This window comes from Anomalospiza imberbis, chromosome 9 (assembly GCF_031753505.1).
Source record: "Anomalospiza imberbis isolate Cuckoo-Finch-1a 21T00152 chromosome 9, ASM3175350v1, whole genome shotgun sequence".
Classification (NCBI taxonomy): Eukaryota; Metazoa; Chordata; class Aves; order Passeriformes; family Viduidae; genus Anomalospiza; species Anomalospiza imberbis.
Window position 1 is genome coordinate 2,681,630 of NC_089689.1, and position 23,471 is coordinate 2,705,100.

A 23,471-nucleotide genomic window follows, 5' to 3' on the forward strand; every position below is an offset into this window, starting at 1 on the left:
CCCTGAACACTGCTAGGGATCATGGGGCAGTCACAGCTTCTCTGGGCACCCTGTGCCATGGCCTCCTCACCCTCACAGGGAAGAAATTCTTCCCAGTATTCAATGTAAACCTGACCTGCTTCAGTTTAAAGCCAAAGCCACTTGTCCTGTCACTCCATGCTGTTGTAGATGAAGAGCTGAATTTCCCTGGTAGACTGGGCTGTGGGGTACACAGCTCAGGCTGGGCCAGAGGCATCTAGACTCTACCAAAACCAGCTTGGTTTTGTGCTAAAAATGCTAAAAGTGCTCGAGGTCTTCTTGCTGCATTTCTCGGTTCCTCCAGAATTCCCATCTCAGCCAGCTACCTTTCAGACAACACTTTCTGAAGATTGCTTTAAACAAAGGGAGGAAAATTTGGTGACACTTTAATACATAAAATGCCTCTCATTTTCTCTGTGCCAAAAAGCAGAGCTTTCTAACACGCTCCCCGAGTTAACATCAGGTGTTAAACAGACGCACGCCTTGTTTTAGCAGGAGCCCACGTTCTATAATAGGCTTTCTCTCTAACAGCTTGTTATAGCCTCTTCCATTAAGCATTTATTGCTAATGCTTTGTAAAGTGTAACATGCTATATGTGCTATCAAAGAATGGATCTGCCACGTACTCACCCCCGAATAATGAAACACTTATGAACGGAACCGTAGGTGAGAGAGTTGTGAATTAGGTTCAATCTCAGGGAGATCATCTAGAGCTCTGCCAGTGTATCCGGGTGTGCTGACAGCAGGAGGGTGGGATCCCAGCCCCTGGGGAACCCTCCTTGCCTTTGCTTTGGAGAAGTCTTTGGTGAAAGTGCTCCTCAAGCGAGAGTTTGCCTAAATACCACCAGGCTGATGGAGAGCTCGAGCTCTTCCTCAGAGGGACTCCCAGAGAGCCACATTCCCTGATTATTTACTCTCTAATCATTCAATTCAAGCCCCAGTAGTTAGGAACCCTTTTAGGTGACATACACCATACACCTCCAGCTGAACATTATCATATTTTTTCTTATTATTCAATACAAAGAAAATTAACCTTTAAAAAAATGGAGCAAACGGTGCGGCAATTAGCCGGGGTTTTTACACAATCCTTGCCTAGATAAGGGCACAAGGAGCAATCACTTGATACTACGAGGTAGAGCCATAAAAGAAAGTGGTGTCAAGACTGTTCCTTTGGAAAGAGAAATCATCTCAATCTCTCCCCTCCCGCTGGTCTCACCCTCCCAGGGATCTATTTATACTCACGCTGCTGCACAGCAAGCCCTGCCTTTGTTCCTTTTCCCTGCAAAAGCAAGCCCCAGAGCTTCAAAGCCATTGCCCTGCAAAGCCTGCAGCAGGATCTTGGCAGAAGGCAGGAGTGGGACTTCTGGCTGGTGCGAGGGACTCGCCTTTTTCACACCCATCTGTCCCCTGGCATTTGGTGGCATTGGGATGACCAACTTGTGTGCATGTCCTCGAGGATTTAATTTATACATTTTGGGGTGGGACTGACCTTAGGCTGGGTGGGGAGAGGGTGTTTTCAGTTAGGGATAACTCGGTTTTCATAGTGCAAGGATGAAGAATATCCTGGTCTTCAGCAGCTCTTGCCAAACTCATGACTGCAGGGATTTTGCCCCACATCACGAAATTTAAAACCACTGGCTTTTTCCAGTGTCAGAGCTAAGTGACAAACCCAAAACCTCAGTGACATCTCTGGGGTGAGCCAAATGGCAAGGCATTTTGGGTGGTCTAGGCTTTGGTACCTGATTCAACATGCTGCTGAACAAAAGCGCTCTGGGTACCTGGATCTCCCACACAAAAAAACCCTCAGGTTCTCGAAGAGGCTTCTGTGTGGTGAAGAAGCCAAGTCCTGTGCCTTTTTGATCTTCCTTCACATTACTGAAATAAAAACATCCACTGAGGGTCGTGTCAGGCTCCCCCCAGCCCAGCCAAACCTTGTGGAGCCAAGATCTGTCACCTCAGGACATTCTGCATCTTAGGAGGGAAGAGTAATGAGGGACAGCCCTGTGGCTTCCACAGAGCCCAAGAGCAGCACAGGCTTCAGGAATAAAGCACCTCAAAGGGCTCATGAAGTTTCTGTGGTGTACCTGACACAAGGGGGGACGCACAGGTGGCCACCATTCATGAGTGATAGCCCAAACGGGGTCCCAGCCACACACCCCAAGGCTCTCCTGGGCACTCCAGTTACTCACATGTGCTCAGCTGCTGAGGTGAAACAGGGCAGCTGAGTTAATGCCGTGACAGGGCACACTTGGAAGAGATGGAGAGGTTGAACCCTTTTACCACATGCAAAATCCCTTCACAGTTTGAAAACATTTAAAAGAGGAGACCTCCACTGATGATGGCTCCTTGTCCTGGAAGTCAGATCAAAAATTAATAGAGCTGTGTGAGTTTCCCCTCTTTAGATGATGCATTTTCTAAACTTCTTCCAAGTGTTTCCAAAGGAACAGAGGAAAAAGTTCATCCCGGGCCGACATATCAGTGTTGCTAACACTCATGGCAGGCCCTCTGAGAGCCTCTTGGCCCACCAGGCCCTGCATGGGCCTGCTCCTTGTCCTGGAAGTCAGATCAAAAACAAACACAGAGTCATGTGTGTTCCCCCTCTTTGGATGATGCATTTTCTAACACTTCTTCCAAGTGTTTCCAAAGGAACAGAGGAAAAAGTTCATCCCGGGCCGACATATCAGTGTTGCTAACAGTCATGGCAGGCCCTCGTAGAGCCCTTTGGCCCACCAGGCCCTGCATGGGCATGGAGGGCCCCATGAAATCCCCCTGGCTGTCACTCCCCGAGCCAAGCGAGGGTCTTGGTGAGGGATCCATGGAGTTTCCCCCACGACAGTCTCCTTTCTTGCTGGTGCCCGTGGTTCCCTTTGTGTTTACGATAACACAGGGATGCTTTATTGCATTTCGCCCGCCCGCTGCCATGGCAACCGGCAGTTGCTGCGTGCTGTAAAAATAACCCTCCTTCTTTGATAGATTTCACTTGAGTGAAAATAACCCTTAAAAATAGGTTGAAATTTCCATACTAACTCTTCCAGGAGGTTCCAGGGAGGTGAGAATGAATTCCTCCAGCCTTGGCACCAAGCTGTCAGAGAGGAGCCAGTGAGGATGCTTTTTGGGAGCCCCCACTAGCCAGGTCCCCCAGGGTTATGGTGGTGCTGATGACATAGAATCGTGGAATGGTTTGGATTGGAAGGGACCTTAATAATCATCTCGTTCCAACCCCTTTGCCATGGGCAGGGACACTTTTTGCTAGACTCAGGGCCCCATCCAACCTGGCCTTGAACACTGCAAAGGATGGGGCATCCACAGCTTCTCTGGGCAACCTGTGCCAGGGCCTCACCACCCTCACTAGGGAGAATTTTTTTCCTGAACCTATTCTCTTTCAGTTTGAAATCAATCCCCCTTGTCCTTTCTCTAAACACCCTCATAAAAAGTGCCTCTCCATCTTTCCTGTAGGCTTCCTTCAGTACTGGGAGGCCAAAATTAGGTCATCCCCAAATCCTTCTGTTTTCCAGGCTGAACAATCCAAATTATCTCAACTTTTCCTCGTAGGAAAGGTGCTCCATGCCTCTAATCATCTCAGTGGCCTTCCCTGGGCTCACTTCCAATGCCTCTCCCCAGCAGGGGCAATGTCCTTCTTGTGCTGGGGACCAGAGCTGGATGCAGCAGTGCAGGTGGAAACACCTACATGGGAAAAGGGCCATTTCCACTGTCATTACACAGCCCACGGAGCCTTTGCTGCACGGCCAGAGTGGATGGGCCAGTGGATGTGGTGGATCTTCTGGGCTTCTTGGTATTTACTGCAAAAGAAGAGGTGGTGTCCCCTCAGTGGCTCTTTGGGATCTAGCTGGGATAAAGCTCAGCTTCATCTTCTCAGCTCCTGTGCACCACAGCTCCTGTGCACCACAGGCTCTTCCCTTCTCCAAGGCACAGGGACTGTGGAAGCTGGTGCTGTCCATCGGCACATTTTGCAGCTGGACATCAGGAAATCTTCATGGGTTTTGGATAGATAGATCAGAGTGTGTGAACAGCCAGCACTGGCTCTCTCCCCCCAAAAAAGCTCTCCTCATGCCTGGGAGAGCTGTAGTGGCCATCTCTCCACAGGCCCCATGCCCAGACTCCTGGGGCAGCAGTGCTGTGGGATTCATGGCTGATGCTGATGCTGGGAGAGGTTCAAGTCTCTCTCCTCTGCTCCAGAGCACCTGTACCAGTTCCAGCCAGCAGAAAGGTACCCAGAGCCCTGCTCTGGATCCATGGGGGTGTTGCTCTCACACACACTCTTGACTCATCCTAGGCCCAGAAGGTCTTTTTTTCTCTTCTGGCCCATTTCTTTTCTTTTTCTTCTCCCAACCACTCAACTCCTCTACCTCCAAATAAAAGCCAATTCACATTTTAGAGGTGGCCCCTGATTCCTCCCATGAGTTTAGGTGAGTCGAACCATAAGAAGTGGAGTAATGAGATTATGATTAAAAGCACACCTTGATAGTGGAGCATCCATCAAGCTGTCATAGAAATCGTATCTCAGAGGCTGCTCTCATCAATCTGACCTTTCAATTATTACCCAGAGTTCATGACTCTAAGTGTATATAATTCCTACCTCAAATCTGGGAATACACGCCTTTGTTTTCTTGGCTTGCCTTCTGAGTGGCTCTGCGAGGTCCCCTTCCCTGGCACATCAGCGATGCTCCACGATGCAAATTAACTTAAATTAGCTCTTCCCTCACCCAAAAGTTTGGGAACAAGATCAAAACACTACCAGGGCACCTGAAGGCAGCTGTTTGAAATTTTTATCAGTATACTTTTGGCTTTTTCTCAGCTATTTTAAAGCCAGTGGCCACTAAGGCCAATTCCAGGAGTGCTCCCAGCCCACACCCTGCTTTGGCTTATGTCCCTGTGGAGAAGGAGGCTGCTCCAGCCATGCCACAGCACTTCTCCAACAACAGGGAAGGCCCCTCCAATCCAACCCAGCTCACCCAGGAATCAGCACAGATTACTTTTTCTGCCCCAACACCTCTGGAAAAGCTTGGTTTTGTGAGCTACACGTCAGCTAACACAGTATTTCAGGAGCAGGATGGAGTCTAATTCAGCTTTCTGTTGGCATCATTTGAGGATTCCTCTGCATATTCCTAGGACCAGAGCACAACTCACCTCCAACCAACTCCAGGCAGCCCACCCCACCATCTATCCACTCTGGGGGTCTCAGGCTGAGATAAGACACTACTTGCTTGGCACCAGCCTGGCACCTCCTTGGGTGGTCCAAGTGGGTTTCCATAGGCCACAGAGTTACCAAGCAATGAAATCCTGCCTAAGCCTTTTGTACAGGGAATACCCAGCACCTGGCAATGGTGGTCCTGCTCCATGCCAGCTCTGCTAACAAAAGGACAAGAAAGAACTGGCTCTTCCTACACACAATTAAGGAAGTTGTTCCTAGACTGAATAAAACAAACAAAGCCATTCACTTTATAGTTTGCCTCCAAAGGAACTCTGTGTTTTCTATAAAAGTAAACTTCCCTGCTTTCTCTGTTTGTGACTTTTCACAAGCAAGAAATCATAACACACACCTTGCAGAAGAAAAGAAATCCCTGGTTGGTAGAGAAAAGGCAGAGGAAATAGATAAGCCTTGGTTTGGGATGTTTGACAAATCAGGCCCTGAGGGTGTTTTCTGGTGTTGGTATTATTGAAGGGTCTGTGCAGCCTTCCTGTGTGAATGACTACTGAGTGGAAGATCTTTTGCAAAAATCTCTGCACTGTTTAGGTGCCTGAACTGTGGGAATTTCCACAACTGCCTCAAAACCATCACCAGGCTTCCAGTGTGACCCTCGATTCTGCAGCAAAGGTGTTCAGGTGAGGTCAGGCAAAGGGTCAAAGACACCCTCAAAAGAGGGAGCAGCTTTCAGCAGTGACCCTGAGGCCAACACAGCATTAGGGCACTTCTCTGCTGACACCTGCTAATCCTCACAGCCCTTCCCAGGTAAGCTGAGGGTGAATCCCACACCTCCTTCCACCACAGCTCAGCCCAGCTGGCATCTCTGCGGACTCATTGCTAAGCCACTGCCATTTTTGGCAAACCAGACACCTTTTCCAGGGAGAAAACAGTCATCAATATTTCAGGCATGATTCTGTTTTGAAGGCCTTACAAAAGCCTGACCTCCAGAAAGATTAAGGGCAAAGAACAACACATCCCCAGCACCCAGCTCAGTGGTGGGGACAGTTGTCCTTCACCTTCAAGATGAGCACAGGACAAGAAACTCATCAACCACGCAGCCATCACAGTCTCTTTTTTTTATATAACCCTTGTCACCAGTCTCAAATGCTGCACTGCAGAGCTCTGAGAACTGTCCCACCAATTCCAGTTTAAATGTCTCCATGGCATGGGTTTCCCAAAAGCCAGCCAAGAGATCCCATCCAGCTGAGGGACCAAATGCCTCTCCCTCGTGGGGCTCAAAATGAGCCTCAAGAAACTGAGCCCAGCACTCAGAGCCCAGATCCTCTTGCCTTGCAAACTCTTTGACTCTTTGGGATTGACTGGAAGCCCAATTTAGGTTCCTCTCTGTCCGAGGAACCACTGTCCTTTCTCTCCTCTCTGGCAGCCACAAAAACAGTCTGGAGGCCACTACATCTGCAGTGCAGCCACAGGTTGCTCCCTCCCAGCCGGTCCTCCACACATCTCATGCCATCAGAATCTGATGACAGCACCAGCTGGAGCCTCTTTGTCATGAAAAGGAGATGAAACCTGCAAAAGCCCCACTCCCATTTTCCCATTCTCCCTCCGAGACCAAGCTAACACTCTCAGGAGTCAAGTCTCTGCTGTTTTAGGGAAAAATATTTCATTTACATCTCCAAAATATCCCAAAAGGAAGAGGGTGATTACAATTATCAGCCATGGCTGCTGTATGAAAGGAGCTGATGGTCTCGTGTGTGTGTCTGACCAAGCAGTGTCCACCTCACCCACTCCAAAACCTGTCCCTGGAGAAAGGCGGCCCCTTTGGCTGTGTCTGGGAGGGGAGGAGAGGCCACCAGTCGCGCTCCTAGAGAGAGGAAAGCTCCCTCTCTCTGAGGAACTTCACTCCCACTTCACCTCCGCACTAAAAACGATGCTTAATGCCTCCCTTAAGGTGGCAACTGCAGTTGAGCTGTGCTATCAGGAAGGCTCTAATCCTGTGCTAATTTATTTTATCAAATTAAAAAACGAGCATCCATGGAACACCAGAGACCTCCTGTTCTCAGGGTCCCAGCAGAAAGCTGCATGATCCCTTTGTAGAGAGGGCTGGGGGGGGGGGTCCGTGGTTGTTGTTTAGCTTCTTTGTTTTTTTGGCAAGAATATAAAATTAATAAAACAGGATTAAGGGAGATATGGTCTGAACCGATTCCTTAATCCCAGAGAATAATTAATGAGAGCAATGCACCACTTGGCTCGACTCTCCCCACATTTGAATAATAAATAGCATCCCAAAAAAAAGAAAGGAGGAAAAAAAAAAAAAAGGAGGAAAGGAGGAAAAAGATGGAAAAAGGAACAAGAAGGTTGAGCTGTAAATTCTTAATACAAAGAACTTTTGCCATATGTACGTGGGTATGGCCTTCTGGTCTTGGAGCCAGAAAATACAGATTATAAAGAAAGCAGAGACCAGATTTGGCCACACACAGATGTGTTCAAGCCAAGATTTACGGGAATCTCCACACTTTTAAGAAACAAAATACCACTAAAAGTCTGCATAAATTGCCCACGCTAAGCTCTGCATGCAAACATCAGCCAAGACTGACTTGTGTTCCATGAACCCAGTGCAAGGTACCAGCCTCAGTCAGAGCCACTCGCTCTTAATATTTTATTACTCCTCTTAATTCAAATATTCGCTCTTAATTCCAACCTGCATAAATTACAGAACCTGAACTCCTGTGACATTCATCTTTGTGTTCCCAACACCCCCACGTGCCAAGGGCAGGGCTGGCTGCTGCAGGAGCAGCTCTGTAAAGATGAGATTTAGCCTCTGGACTTGAACCATTGAATAGTTGGTTAAGTATAAGGTTAGCTGTAGGGTCTTCTGGTCAACAGAGCAAGGGCTGTGGGGTTAGGCACCTATTTTATGGTGGGAGGAACCATCTTTGGGAAGGACAAGGAGCCCTCTGAATTCAAGCCCTTTAAATTCAAGTGTATCCCTACCGCCTTGCCTTGGAGATAGAACATGGCTTCTTAGGGCTTACTCCAAGAGTTCCCAGAGGCCACCGTGTCTCACAAGTGTCTCTCAAGTCCTGACCACTGCCCACCTGGCCTGAGTTTTCTTCTGAGGAGTCCCAGCATGCAGAAGGAAGTTTACCAGCAGGCAGCTTCTCAAAGAACAGTCTCACCACTCTTTATTAATCCTCTTGACTCAAAGGGGAAACAAGGACCTCTTAAGGAGTCATTTTTCAACTGATGAGCAGATATCCATAGTGGACCTATGTCAGACTTCCATGTGACATCACCTCAACCTAGACAAGCCCAGGCCAGACCCGTTTAGGGGTAGGATGGCCTGGATCCTAGAAGGGCATCTCAGCTTTGGAGGCCCACACCAGCTGACCAGGTGGGAGGTCAGGGACATAAGGAGGAACATCTGAATAAACATGTCCCCATCCCTGCCTGCAGCCCTTGTTAAGGCCGGCCTCTGCTTTGGACTCCTTCCTGATGAAATGATTAATGAATGCCATGCAGACCTCTTCCCTTCCTTCCTCTGTTTTCACCTGCCACACAGAGCAATACCAAACGAAGTGATCATGACAAACACAGCTCTAATTCTTTATTAATATTAATCAGAGGCAACCTTTCCATTGACACCAGAACCCGTGTGTGTGTTGGCAGGGAGGGGATAACACTGCGGCAGTGACATTTCTTGGGTAGGCAATTTTATTTTTTTAATTTTTTTTTTATTTTTTTCATCTCGCACCTTCCCTTCCCCCGCTTTAATATGGGCAAGCGATACCTTGTACAAACAGAGGAAGGAGGAAGCTGATTAAATAGCAGAGTTGGAGCATAATGAAAGAAAAAGCCCACTGCAAACATCTGCTGATTGTTTTAAACGGGAGGCACTGGGAGGTGGATTTCAGGTGATAGCATGGTGGCTTCTCTCATAATCCCAGCTAAGGCAGCATTAGGGATTTGGAGCTCAGGGTGAATTTCATCCAGTCCCTGCTGGCAGGGAAAGAGGCTTAGGCAGGATAGCAAGCCTCGGTCCCATCTCAGAGCAGGGCTAGGAGAGCCACAAAGACACACCACAAAGCTGCCCTGAGCCAAAAGGGGCCCTTTCCTCGTGTCACCAAGCCAAAGGGGAACTGCTCTGGGAGGCAGTGTGGACACAGCCATCTCCCCTTCAGGTACTCACCGACACACATTCTTGCTGCTCATGCGTGGCTCAAGACAGGAAGCAGAAGATGAAGGTCTCCAGGTCACCTGCAAGACATGCACCTTTCCAGATGTAGGTGGGTTCTCATGAGCAGCCACTCCCTGGGATCCTCACGGGTAAATCATAGATCCCTTTGTGTTGGAAAGGGCCTTTAAAAGTCACCTAAACATTAGATTTGCAGGGTGAGGAGAGCTGTTTGTGGAAGAAGCCATCCAATCCATAAGGAATGGAGACAACCACCTCCCACTCATTACCCTAGGGGAGATGGGGCACTTTTCTTCAGCTGGGAGGATGGTCACTGAGCAGAGGAAAGACCTACAGGTTTCCTTTGCTGCCCAGTTGTTGATTTTCCAGCTTTTCCCATCCTAATAGCCAAGGGACTGCATGGAGATCTGTACTGAGAGAAGCCCCTGATTCTCAGTTGAGTGCAACTTCCCTCTCTCTGTCTCTTAAAACAAATAGATTTTCATTGAAATCAACATATCTTTCTGAATTGAATAGGTTTTCATGGGGACAATAAATTTCTTCAAAACAATGCATTTTTATTACAACATATTTTTGTTCAAACCAATACTTTTTGACAACCAGATATTAATGACCAGGCCAAAGCCATAAATTTGCCTCAAACTATGTGTTTACTCATGGAAGGAAATAATTTTTCTCATACAAATACATTTTTATTTGAATCAATCCTCTTTTTTTACCACCCCCAAAAATCAGATACACTTCTGGGAGGGAAGGGGGAAAGCTGTGTACCCAGGAAAGCCCCTTCATTTCAAGAGGGATCAAGTGCTTGTGAGGATTGTCTCACTCTCACCTTCCAAAGCCCAGAAACTCCAGAGGTCATATGAAGCTTAAAACATAAACTGTTTTTCCCATTGTCCACGTACCCACATTGTCAGCTTCTGGTAGGTCCTGCAGAAACAAAGGTTATGTCTTGCTCCCCTTGCTTAGCTGTTTGCTGTTGAAATTGTGTTTGCAGAACTCAGTTAAATAATCCAGAGTAGGGAAGAGACGCTCAGGCAGGGCAGTCCGTGCAGCATCTCCATCCACTTTGAGGAAGCTTTTTGTTTCTCTTGGTTTTGGGAAAGGTTTTCATCTGAGGCGGCTGCTACAAGGCCCTGGGGACACACACAAGGGACAGATATGTCTGGTTAGTCCTGCATCTTTCCTTGCAACCCACCTCTCAAATCTCCTTGAAGCCTGTGTGAGTGACCTGAACCCCCCAGGGACAGGGCTAGCACACCAGGTATGTTGGTCCTGCACATCCCCTGCCCTGCAGAGCCCAATCCTAACCCAGAACACCCAAAGACATGAAAATAATTCCAGCAAGAGAGATGCAGCTGCAGCAGGGAGAGCCTGAGAGAAGCAGGAGGAATGAGGACAAGGGCTTGGCGTCACGGCTGAGTTTGCTGGAATTGCAAAGGCTTTGGCTGCTACTTTTGCTACTGATTCAAAGCCTAAGCAGGAGCAAACCCCTAATCTCCTCCGGATTCCAGTTTCCCCAGCTGACCATCCATACCAGACACATCCCCCCACCTCAGCATCTGCCCACACTCAGAGACACCTGAGCCCTAATCGAGAAAAATCATTTTCTGGTGGCAAGTAGCTTCATCCAACTGCTTTGAGCCATGTTCCAAGCCTGGGCCTGAGTCAGAGCCTGGGGATCCCAGGCGCTCGGAACATCAGGGGCTGACAAGGGTTCATTTCCCGTGGCCCCCGTTGGCCACTCTTTGTTGAGCTTCCCCAGCCCATGTAAACATGCTAATTGCTTGGGCTCAGCACAGGGCTGGATGCCGTGCTGTTTGTTTTCCATTGAATAGGATTAGGGATTCTGACACCAATGATTAATCGCCGTGCTGCAGACGGCTGACGAGCCCGGGGAAGGCGTCCTCTCCGAGCGGAGAGCGCGCACAATCTCTGCCAAGCAGCTGCCACTGACTTCTATCTAGCCCTCTGCATCTTGCCCTTTATCCTCCCTCTTCTCCCAAAATGTCTCACATTCACCAAAGCCAACCCCAGGCTCCCAGGGAACAGTGGAAGAGTGTGCAGTCCGCTGCCCTGCTCTCAGCCACCACGATGCCCCATCCTCTGTGCCATTTCCTACATCAGCTTATCCCTGCATCCCGTGTTGCCAAAGCCCTCCCCACACGCTGCAATGCTTCAGCCAGCCCTTTTCAGACTTCTGATTAGTGGCCAGAGAGATTCACAAAATTTTTCCAGCTGCCGTCGCCAGGGCACAGAAACGTCACGCAACAGCCACGTCTCTCCACCCAGCTCTGTAAAGCCACCAAATGCCCTTAATGGTCACAGGGCACCCAGCACTAGCCCCCAGGCCCCTTCCAAGTCCAAAGGATGTCCTGAGCAAGGCAGAGAAGAGCAATGGGAGCACTGAATGCCTTTGCCACATCTACCCTCTGCTTGTAGCCACAGAAACATTTCTGTCTCCCATTCTGCCCAGCAGCAGGTGAGGAAGGGATGAAGTAGAAGAGGTGGGAGAGGAGGAAGGCTGGAGAAGGCGGCCTTGCAGGAGGCAAACCTCAAATAGATGCAACCTTTGAGATTACCTCTTCTCCTGACCTTGCAGAAGGAGTGCTGGAGGCAAATCCACCCATCTCTGCTGGTGCCTTGTGCGACATACTGTCACTCAGACAAGCGACGTTCTTAATGGGTTTGTGGGAAAGGCCTGGCCTGCCTTTCCATCTGTACCTTCTGCCGGCTCCCCTCTCCAGCACTGCCTCCCCATACGACATTCCCTTGAATTATTTAGACTGGTAAATCTTCCTGCATCTCACATCTTTAGTCCATCTGTTAGCCGGGGCTTTGCCTTTATAGGAACTGTCCTTTATGCATGCCGGCATCTGTCAACAGTACACTTGCCTCTTTTATTCATGATCTTCCGTGGGAGATGGTACAAGCTGCAGAAATGCCTCATTTCTGGTATGCATTTCATTTTAATGGAAGATTACATGACTGGGGCCCATTTTATTACTTCTTGCCCTGCACATTCATCCATCACAAGCCCCATTTGCTGAGCCTGCACTGGGACGGCAGCCATCAGCCTGCTCGTGTCGGATTCCTCCCGTGCCGCTCTCTCCCCCCCTCCGGGATGGGGAGGAAACGCATTGCGTTCGAGGAGGGGAAGGATAGCAAGGGGAGCTGATCCACCACGGGGCTCAGAGTTGAGTCAGGGTGCTGGCTAAGACAAGCAGTTCTGGGAAACAGGCCTGGAAGTTCAGGGGTTTCACCCCTACACCCATGTCTAGCTTCACACCGTCCCTTCCCAACCCACACCAGCCATGGGTGTTGGGGTGCGGCCACCTGGTACCTCAGGGCTCTTTGGAAATGTTCCACACCCCCAAATAAACACACAAATGCTCCTTAGCTCCCTCCCTCAAGCCTCAAGCCACCCATGATTCCCTGTGCATCCCACCTTACACACACACACTGCTCACACGCAGCACTGGGAGCAGCATAAATAAAATCAACGTGAACCAACAGTGGTAATTAAACTGCCGGGGGTATTTGCAGCCTCTCTCTCCTGTAAGGAAGGTTGCATGCAATTAGTGAAAACATTTTGGACTGGGAACAGTGCCAGTTTGCTCTGTCCTTTCTTTCAACTCCCACAGAAACCCAAGGACCCCTGATTATCCTCCAGACTGCAAAAATAAAACCCCAGTAAAAACATTCCACTTCTACATTATGGATCCCTGAATTAAGGGTTTACTGTGGCCTGAGGCAGCAAGCAGGGTCAGAGGGGCCAGAGATGGAGGTGACCTCTTCAGAGATGAGGGGACTTCCCCAGCCCACAGTCCTCAGGCAGCATGAGATACAGGTGGCCATTTTAACCCAGATAACAGTGTCTTTTCCTCAAAAATCCCAGCAATGAGACTTTTCACCAAGGAGAATTTCTTATCACTCTTGTTCAGATGAGATCTCAACATTTTCACTAAAGACTTCCTCCAAAAGTTGAGGCAACCCTGGTGTCTTGATGAGGTTCAGATGACACTTTTTGTTTAACTTGGTTAGAAAATGGGACTTAGATGAATTAATGTGAGCCAGTGCTCAGCTGACACTCCAAGTCAGTCCTTGGTGGGCTTCAAAGCATGGAAAACGTGAACGATAATAATTTGAAGCATGGAAAACCTGAACCATAGTCATCACTGTTGGCTGGGATGCCAGTTCTGGCTGGGAAAGAAAAAATGAGCAGCTTTTGGATGACAAGGAGCCCTATGGAAAAGCCAGTATTCTTGTGCAACCTACAATATTAGTACATACTAAAAAAAATAGGAAAAAATTGCCATAAATAATGTGCTAACTACCACAGCGGAAATTCAGGGGGAGAGAGCCCAGACATGCCTGGAGAAGAAATATGTGAGGAAACTGTCTCCAAACCGACTGGGATGAGCTGGAAGAGGCCGAGCAGCTCCTGCAGACGGGGAAGGAGCCCTCGCCAGAAGCCACTCCCACGCACACGCACGGTGCTTCGGAGTCGGTGGGGAAACCTGCGAGTAAGAGCTCCTCACCCAGCAGCCAGGAGGAAACAGCACCACGTGTGTCCCATATGGCAGGAGAAACCGGGAAGAGTCTGGGCAAGCAGCTCCAGCAGAGACTGAGGGAAGCAGACGATATATTTCATCAGGTTGCTCAGCTAAATGGTCACTGTAACTTCCATATAATATTCAAAACAACCTCAACTCTGCCCCTCTTTCACACCCAGTACCCCCCTCTAGTAGATGCTCTCCATATTGTCCAATCTGATGGCATAACTCAGCAATTTCCTTTCAGGAATCAATGAGAACAAATGAAAATTTAATACGTTCTCCAGACAACCCAACTCCTTTCTCTCCCCCATGGTAAATAAATAATGTGCTAGACAAGTGATGGATGGAGTGCTCGGAGATCAGTGGCCGAGTGCTATTGGGGGCCGGGGAGGACGGTGGAGATGTAGTCTAGCACAGGATGATGTGGTGGCCATGGGTGATTTGAGCACATAAAGGAACCAGGAGAGAGAGAGGAGGTGTCTGGTTGATGCAGGAAAGGGGCATGGAGCAGGTTGGGCCCTCCTGTAAGGGCTTATGCACAGGGCTTATTTGGTTTCACCACATGACTACATCCAAAGCCTGGTGCTGTCAATGAAGAAAAAACACCAAGTGAAACTCCTTTTGTCTTCAGAAAGGTTTGGGTCAGGCGTTTTTGCTGGATGAGGATGTGAGATTTTGGCTTGTTTGGCAACAAGTGGCTGGAGAAGACTGAGAATGGTCTGAGGGATCTTCAGCCAGGACAGCAGAGGAACAACTGAACACAGATGCACTGCACATCTCTCAGAGCCAACAGGAAAGGTGGAGAAGTGGAGCTAAAGAACTACGGAGGGGAGACCCGACTGCAACATCACCTGGACAGGAAAGAGACGAAGTTTCACAGTTGTTCCCCAAGTTGGGTGACCTTGTACAGCCTGTGTCCTGGGACACATGCTTGTCTAGGAATTGTACCTCACCTCAAATTCAATGCAGACGTTTGCCTTTTCTCTTTGGGCTGTAAAAAGTGTCCCTAGGGCTCCCCAGGTGGAATCAAGGTGAACTCTTGGAGATGGAGCTGGGGTGCACCAGCAGGACCCACTGGAGAAACAGCTGTCAACCTGCAGTTCCCAAAGCATGTGGTGGACAGGACAGATGGTGGCTGCCAGGGACATTAACCTGGGCCAGATCTCCACATCTTCACCAGAACAGGACACTGCACTCATTAACTTGTATTAATCCATACCTTCAAGCCCAGGTTTGGGGCTTGGGTCTAGGAGTCTGAGGGAGCACTGCTGGCCCCATTTCTCACTGCAAGCCACTGAGCAAACACAACATCTGTGCCTCCAGAGGCCAAGTCCCAGCTGGTGTGTGTGGTCCTGCTCGCATCCCCCTCTTCTGCACCACACAGCTCTGGCTTCTGATCCTGTTGAACTTCAGGATGCACAAACAACAGTGCCTGCTCTGCCTGGTCCCACAGCTGTGCTTATCTCCCGAGCTGACTGTGTACCTCCTTATCTCTGGGGAGAGCCTCTGTGTAAATATTGCTGTAAATTCTTTGGCTTCCCTTCCAAGTCGCGCTGTTCTTTAATGCCTTCCTTGTAAGACCTGCTTGCCCTACCCCAAGCCATTAGCTGTAACAGGACGTTAATAAGGAGGGGGTTTGGTATCTCTCAGGGATGTTGACCTCTTTCACTAGAAGCAAGGCACCCATTACAGAGCAATGATAAATCACAAGCCTTCCACTCCTTCCCCAGCAGGCACTTCTTTGCATGCATAAACACATGCCAGAGGCGCACGCGCGCCCTGCATTAACTCTGGCAACACCCAAAAGCTTTGGCAAGCCTGGGGCCAGCTCACCCCCTCAGGTCTCCCTCACCTCTGTGCATCCTCACAGAGCAAGGCACCCTCCAGCCTCTGGGTCCCAGTGTGGTCCTCCTTTGTGCAAGTCATAGCTGCGTCCACGTGTAGCTCCGAGATCAGTGAGCCAGAGCATCAACCCTTGAAACCATGGTGCTGCCAGAGACACCGCAGATGTTCACACAGCACCACGTGGGCACCCAGGGGGCCAGGGAAGGACAACAATCATCACTGAGCTCCCTCAGGGTGGAACAGCACCTCCCTATCACTTCTGCCAGCTAGGCTGTCCACTCCAAATCCCGTGGGACAGAGCACAGACTCTACCCAAAGCTTCCCAAAGAAAGCAGCATTTCTCCAGCCAGACCATTTTTTGTTATATGGAGGAGCTGTGGCGTTTAATGTTGGGTGCAAGCTTTGCCCATTGAGCTGGACCAGCAGAGAAGACACAGCAGGCCTCATAACCTGCACAGGGAGTGGGACACACTAACAGGGACCTTCAGATGTCACCAGAACTGGGCTGCCACCGTCCCTGTCCCTAAGCTTGCAGAATCATAGAATATCCTGAGTTGGAAGGGACCCACAAGGATCATCAAAGTGCAACTCTTCCACAGGTGCAACAGGACCACCTCAAGAATCACAAGCTCTGCTCCATCTGAACCACCCTCAGACTCACAACTAGAAGCCATCAAAGAGTCTTACAGAAACAAGGCCCCCAGAATTTTTCCTGACATTCTTTAACACACGTTTTTCCACCGACAATCAGTTCTTAAAAACCTTCTTCCATTCCTCTCTTTATTTTTCCCTTTTGACATAAAATCAAAAATACACTTGGAGACCTTGCTGGCTTGAGCCTTCAGATTCAGACTCTGAGAGCTGACAACCCTGTTTTCAACATGTTTTTTTAAGAAAGGAGGGAAAAAAAAAGCCTCGAGCACCAAAAGCAAGAAATTTGGCTGAAAAAAGAAAAAAAAAAGAAGAAGAAAAGAAAAAAAACAACAAAAAAAACCAACAACTGCTTGACAGAGAATTGGTTTTGACAGGAAACTATTGACCAGGTCTAACAAGCAGGGTTGGGCTTGTTGGAGCAGAAGCACGGGTTTCCTCACCCATCCCACAGTTTGTAGTGCTGAGTCCAGCCAGCCCCTGCCTGAATTAGCAGCCAATTTGCTCTCAGCCCTTCATGGAACAGCTGAAAAGCTGGAGATCATCCGAGCCATGCACATCCTGGTCCAGGGTCATGCTCCCCTGCAGCAGCTGGAGCTGGGAATGGAGCATCTTCCTGGCATGCCCTCCTCTGCACTCGTAAACAGCCTCTTGCAGATGCCTCTGCTCATCCTTTAATTACATTAAGGCAAGATTTCTGCTGAGCCCAGCACAAAGCTGGATGTCTGGTGGTGCAGGGAGAAGCGGGTGTTCCTCCCGGTCCTGGCTCTGCCCACCCCATCCTGGTGTTCTGCCTCAGTTTCCCTGGTTTGACAAGCGTTCCTCACCCTCACACAATGCTGCTGCCGTCTGCTTGCAGCTAAATACTAACCACTCTCACAGTAAAAATTTTTTGGTTAGTTTGACCAAACAAATTTAAAAGCCCCAAATTATCACCAGCAAATTCAGGGCTACAAGTCTGGTCAGAGCGGATTGAAGGGTTGGATCCAACCTGCTGGGCATGGATGAGTCCCCTCCATTCCTGCACTGTGTCCAGGCACAGCTGTTTCCTCGGCTATTATTCTACTTTGGACTCTGGCTGCTGCATTTAAAACTTCTCCACTTTTCCACGCTCACCTCCTTCCTGGCAGCTCAAGGGCTTTCGCTCCCTGGGGCTGTCATTAATCGGTTGTGATCAGAGGTCGGCTATAACCCTTTCACAGCAGCCTCTTGACTTCACTCTCACCCTAGGGGATGCACTCAGGGACAGAGCAAGAAGCATGTTGAAATATGGCTTTTTTTCCACCCCCCCTTCCTTACAGTAAAGCCCTCGCTGTCATCAGTGCTGCTCACACTTGTGACACAAAACCAGGAAATCAGGGTGCTCTTGCTCCAGACTCTGCAGCTGGCTAATGACCTTGGGCAAAGGGCTCCATTTCTCTGTGCCTTAGTTTTCAGTGATACTTTAAAAAAAATATGGGGGAAAAGAAGGGTTGTATTTCTAATAAGGGTGCTGGCTCCAAAGATGTGACCTAGAGGGCAAAGTCTGACTGTGACACCATTAGCAAGCCATGTCACCAAGCTCTTGGTGGCAGGAAGAGTTTCCAAGGAAGGTCCTTTCCAGCCTAAATGTGATGGAAAGGCACAGGCTGGCGGTGAAGGCTGGGCTGGGCAAGGCCCATCAGCCCTGAACTGAACGTGGTGGTCACCGAACCACTTGGAAAATGGGGTGGGGACAAGAGGAATTCACTGAGGGATCGAGCTCCATCTAAGCCACTTTCTGCAGGAGCACACACATGCAACATGGGTGGATCACAACAGCCTTGGTGCAGTCCAAGCAGCCCTGTAGGGGCAAACATGACTTCAATTGTTTGTGATATAGGCAGTCTGGTGTGGCAGGCTCTGCTCTCAACCTGCAGCCGCCTCACCATGAGACTTGTTTGCTCCCAGCATGTTTCCACTCCCTGTCCCACCTGGAGCAGTTCAGCACTGGAAGATCTCTCTCCCAAGGAGCAACACAACGAGACCCAGGCTTCAGCTAGGCATTAATGCCATATAAATTACCACAGAGCCATTAGAGGTGCAAATCCACTTTGCTGTTCTACATGATAACACCCTTATAAAGGGACACCTCATTTGGCAGGTTATTCCCTGCCAGAATGAGGGAAATGATAAGGACATTGGCTCTCCTAACCTGTTGGTAAATTGATGGGAGGTGGATTCCACACAACCCCATAAAATTAATACCTACAGATCAATCTTTCCTCACTTAGTTTCCTGCAGTTGCGCGGCAGGCAAAAATATGCACAAGTGATGATGAGGTGTATCCAATCTTCTGCTAGTGGGAGATGGGTTTCCATTCAAGCCCAAGTCTTCAGGATGCCCATAAAGACAACTCTCCAGCCTAATGTGAAAGAGAGCCTTCAACATCTCATTATGCAGAGGGGTAAATTATCCCACGGTAAGTCATCAATTCTTCTCATCTCTACTGGACAAGGACAGCTGAGAGGACATGGCCGCGAGGATCACGCTGGGAAGGATGAGAAAAAGAAGCCAAAGAAGCCACTGTGGAGACATTGGTTAGGACATGCTTTCTGCCTCTGTGGGTTTCTCAGTCATGGCCCCACAAATGCATCAAAGCATGCTGCTGCCAGGTACAGCATGAGGATGCAGCAAGAGTGACACGTCACACACATACATGTGTGTTGTCACCTACCCACAGCTTCAGTTGTCCAGCCAGATCTTTAGTTGGTGAAAACTTGAAGATTTTAGCCAAAAAAAGCCATGGGAAAACTGGACTTTTACCAGGAGCTTTGTTTCTGCTGGGTGTTTAAAATGGCACCACAGAACGGGAGGCAGCACGATTGAGGGATGAGTGAAACAGCAGGTACAGCTGGGGCCTGGTAACAGAGCTGGCAAATTTTGTCCTGAGATACACAGATCATTCAAATCCTTTTTATCTGGACGCCTCTGAGTGCTGCTGCAGGCAGCAGAGGAGCTCGGAAGCAGGGTCAGCAGTGGGTGGGAATGCCACTTGATCCAAGCTCAAGTGCAAGGGCTTTAAACATAAATTTGCACCTGGGATAAGTTCATATTGGCTTCAGAAACATATCAGCACAGTACCTGCCAGAGCCAGGAATCCTCTTTGAGGGATGGGGAAACCCTCAGCATGCAGTCAAGCAGAAAACTCCTTCTAGAGGTATTAAAGCTGTAAATAAATTAATTCACATGTCACTGGTGGCTAAGAAGTTTAGAGAGAGAGTCAGGGATCAAGTGGCATAGGCAGGACATGGGGCAGAGCCAGGATGGCTCTGGATCCTGAAAGTCTCCCCTTCTTCTTCTCAAAAGGGGCAGGGAAAGGGAGGGGCTGTGGCAGGCAGCACAAGGGCTGAGAACCAGGCAGAAGAGCTCTGTGAAAGGGATAAGAAAAAGGCCAGAGGGGCAAAAGAGGACAAGGAGTGAACAAAAGGTGCTGGGACAGGCTGGGAAAGGAAGGCTGGTTGCAAACCACACCTGGAAAGCCAGATCAGCCCATGTTAACCCTTAAAACTCACACAGCTTTTCCATGGAAAATATTTCCAGCTGCTGCAGTCAGAGGCTAAGGGTTGTAGGAAGCATGCCACAGATTTCAGAGGTTTCTTGGCTATAGCTTTGCTCAACAACACCTGCTTTGCTGGAAGAAAAAAGCACAAAAAGCAAAGGCTGCTGCACGTTGTTTCCCAGTAGTGTGCAAGTATTCATCCATCTGTAAACATCTGGAAGCTGGTGGAGTTCAGCAGTAGCTGTACTTCTCTAAAAGAAGAGGACAAAAGTGACACGGTTTTGTGAAAAACAAGACCATTTATAATGAGATCCTTCTGGGAATCACTGGAACTGGGATCCCTTGGAAGCTCTTGAGTGGGTTAACTCCTGTCGAAATGAGAACATCAGTGAGCAAGGGCCACGGGAACCCAAAAAAACAGAGCTACAAAAGTTTGTGCCCCTCAGCTAGAATTTGGACTTTTTAATAAAAAGTTGCTGTTCTGGCCACATCAAGGCCACTTACCTTTCTGGCCTGGAGACATGATGTGAGCAGGGCCTCTCAAAGGCCACACATGGACAAGTCCTGGAGGCTGACACAGCCCCTGGATCAATTTTGAACCTGGAAGGGGACTTCAACCTCAAAGCAGCACATTTGGGTCACCTCTCCTGCTTATACCAGTACCAGTTCCTCAGCCCTGGAAAGTTAGACCCACTCTGTGTCAGAGCTCAGCTTTCTAGAGCCAGGTTTGAACACTTTGGTCCCTGGAGCCTCGCCTGAGCTGTCAGCGGAGTGAGGGGGAAGGAGAAATGTACTGTCAGGAAATGTAATCTCTGAAAAGTGCAGAAATCCAACAGTGGGAGGATTTACAGGAGTTCAAAACTAAGGGACGCCAGGAAAGACAGCTAAATAAACACATAGATCATGCATCTTGAAAGCTGGTGTCAAGATCGTAAAAAATCAACTCGATTATAGGAGCAGACAGGTGGCGATTGGTGCAACCCCTACGCGTCGTGTCCTGGAGCCTTTGGCTGGCCCTGTCCACTGCAAAGAGCACCCAGCAGATGTTTTCCTGATTATAAATGCTGTATAATTTATAATCCACAGCCTTGCACTTAAAACGATCCCGGAGCTGTGGGGAGGCCGAGGGGTAGAGAGGCCAAATCCCTCCCATCCATTAATGCAACCAGGCCTCATCACTTCCCAGTGACACAGAGAACAGGCTTTTCCTGTGAGGTGTAAGGGACTGGGTGCTCTCAGCAACAAGTGTGGGGGACCTCAGAACATTATTTTGATGCCATCGAGGAGTTACCTGCTTTTTCATCCTGCTCCAGAGCCATGAGGAACATCTACCATGCGACAGCAGCAGAGGTGTATTGCTCCCAAGGAAAAAAAGTCCCTCTTGATGCTGTGCTGGGCTCTACAAAGGGCAATCAAGCTCTTTTCATCCTTTCCTCTCTCTTCAGAAGTTAGCTGAGTCTTGCCAAGGTGTCCGTGAGAAGTTTGCAAGTGTTATGGCTCATATCACTCAGAATTTGGAGAGCAGCACCTTGAAATGGAAAATCCAGCACTTCCTCCCCCTTTAGAAAAATCACATCTAGGGGCCCACGAGGGAAAACAATGAGCTATAAAAGTGTTCTGAACATCTCTTCTCATCTTGGCACAAAACACTACTCTGGGCTTTGCTAGCAAAGGAAATTGAGCACCTCGAATGCCTGGTTTCAGAGACAATAAACAGACTTGCTCCTGGCCAGCTGAAATTGCTCCAGCGATCCCAATGGCCTGATGTTCCTGGGCAAACCTCAGTGCCTGCCCTTCAGCAATGGCTGAAACCACACACCCTGGGCCGGGCACCCGGGGTGACACTGGGGGGTCACTTTGCAGAGCCACGGGACGTGCTCGCTGCTGGGACACGGCGGAGCACAGCTCGATGGAGGGACATCCACCCGAGGGTCAGAAGAGCTGGGGGGTCATGCCCAGAGCTGCCTCAGGTGGTTTCAGGCTCAAAGAGAAGATTTTGGGGGACACCAGCCGGCTCAGGGGTCACAGAGTGCTGCTGGAGCTGAGCTGACAAACCCTCGGGGGGCTGCAGGGACTCCCCAGCTTGGCTCCCTGCTAACCCAGCGCTGCCCCCCGCTCGCACGGCCACATCCCCATGGGGACAAAGCGGAGCAGAGGCAGCCAGCCCCTCCTGGCTGGCAGCACTGTCCTTCCCCAGGGAAAGGCTGGGAAAGACGCTGGGAACGCGCCGAGGGCCGGGGAAGGGCTGCGCGCCCGGGTGGGGCTCAGCCCGAGCCCCCCAGCCGGGCTTCCCCGCAGCCGGCAGCCCAAGGCAGCAGTCTCTGACCCCCCTCTAGTGGCTATAAAACATAGCCGAGTTCACGAACCCGCCGCCACAGCCGCCTGGCAGGCTCCGGGGGCTGGCAGCCCGGGCTCGGGGGCAGCTGGCCCCGGCAGGGCTCTGGACCAGCGAGAGCGAGGGGATGCCCAGCCCGGTTCCACCTCCCGGCCCCGCTGCGGGGAGGATGCTGAGCCGTGGGGAGATGGTGATGCCAGGGCTCATCCGACCCCAAGTTTTCCATCCTACCCACTCCTTTCATTAATAAATAAATATATTAAAATATGAAAGCAAAGGTCTTCCTCCAAGTCCAGAGGATGAGAGGGGCCACCAGAGGCAATCTCCCTCCACACTGTACAGCCCTGCGGGGCTCTGCCCTTGCTCTGGAGCACAGGGCACACCTGGGAGGAGCAGACACACCCGAGGGCCCCCTGCACAGCAAGGCTGCAAGCAACCGTGCCCCTGCTCCACCCCTGAGGCACAGCCTTCTCCAGGGACAGCCCTGCAGCCACTGTCAACTGGGACAGGACAAGGAAGCAGGCAGCACCGCCTCGCTGCAAGGTCCAGAGGAGATCCCACTCCCTGATCCTGAAAGGATGAGAGTCGGAGTTTTAACCTTCCCATGGGAAAGCAGCAACCCTAAGGCAAAACAGCACAGAGGCAGCAGCATCCCCTGAGAGCCCCTTCCTCCAGCCCCAAGGACAAAACAGGGGGAGCAAGGCCGGCTTCAGAGGAGGCATTAGATGGTAACAGGCACAGCCTCACTAGCAGAGTTGGTAACACCACCTCTGCAGGGCTGGGACCCCAAATCCCAAAGGCTTTCCTGCTGCATGCATCCACACACATCCTCCCAAGGAGGCTCACGGGCTGTGTACCCCTCCAGCACTCCTTGAGTTCACATCGAGACAGTGCCATGAACATTGAAGCAGACACAAAATGATTGTTATAATAAGTGCTGTAAAACATGCTGGTGCTTTTTAGCTTGGTTCCCAAGGAAAGTGGCTTATGCAATTACACCGTAGGCTTCTGTGTTTCAATCGCTTTGGAACCTGTCAGCTAATTTTAACCCAATTTAGCAGAGAGACAGAAAACTCAGAGAGTTTTAGTCTCACTAGGCTGTCAGCTAAAGGACAGACCCCTTCTTAGTGTCCTCCCTCGAGAAAGGGCTGCAGCGTGAGCTCAGCCTCTTACCAGACACCAGAG

General features: G+C 49.9%; 1 long non-coding RNA gene across 2 annotated transcripts; it reads right to left on the reverse strand.

Moving 5' to 3' along the window:
* Window positions 1-8,763: 8,763 nt before the first annotated feature.
* LOC137479074 (uncharacterized) lies at window positions 8,764-21,811 on the reverse strand. Of its 2 annotated transcripts, XR_011001957.1 has the most exons (3): window positions 21,243-21,811; window positions 19,534-19,618; window positions 8,764-10,512 (listed from the first exon to the last, which is right to left on the reverse strand). It is a non-coding gene; the product is annotated as an uncharacterized lncRNA (long non-coding RNA). The 2 variants fall into 2 exon arrangements; XR_011001956.1 differs by lacking the exon at window positions 21,243-21,811 and having other exon boundaries at window positions 19,534-19,716.
* Window positions 21,812-23,471: the final 1,660 nt, after the last annotated feature.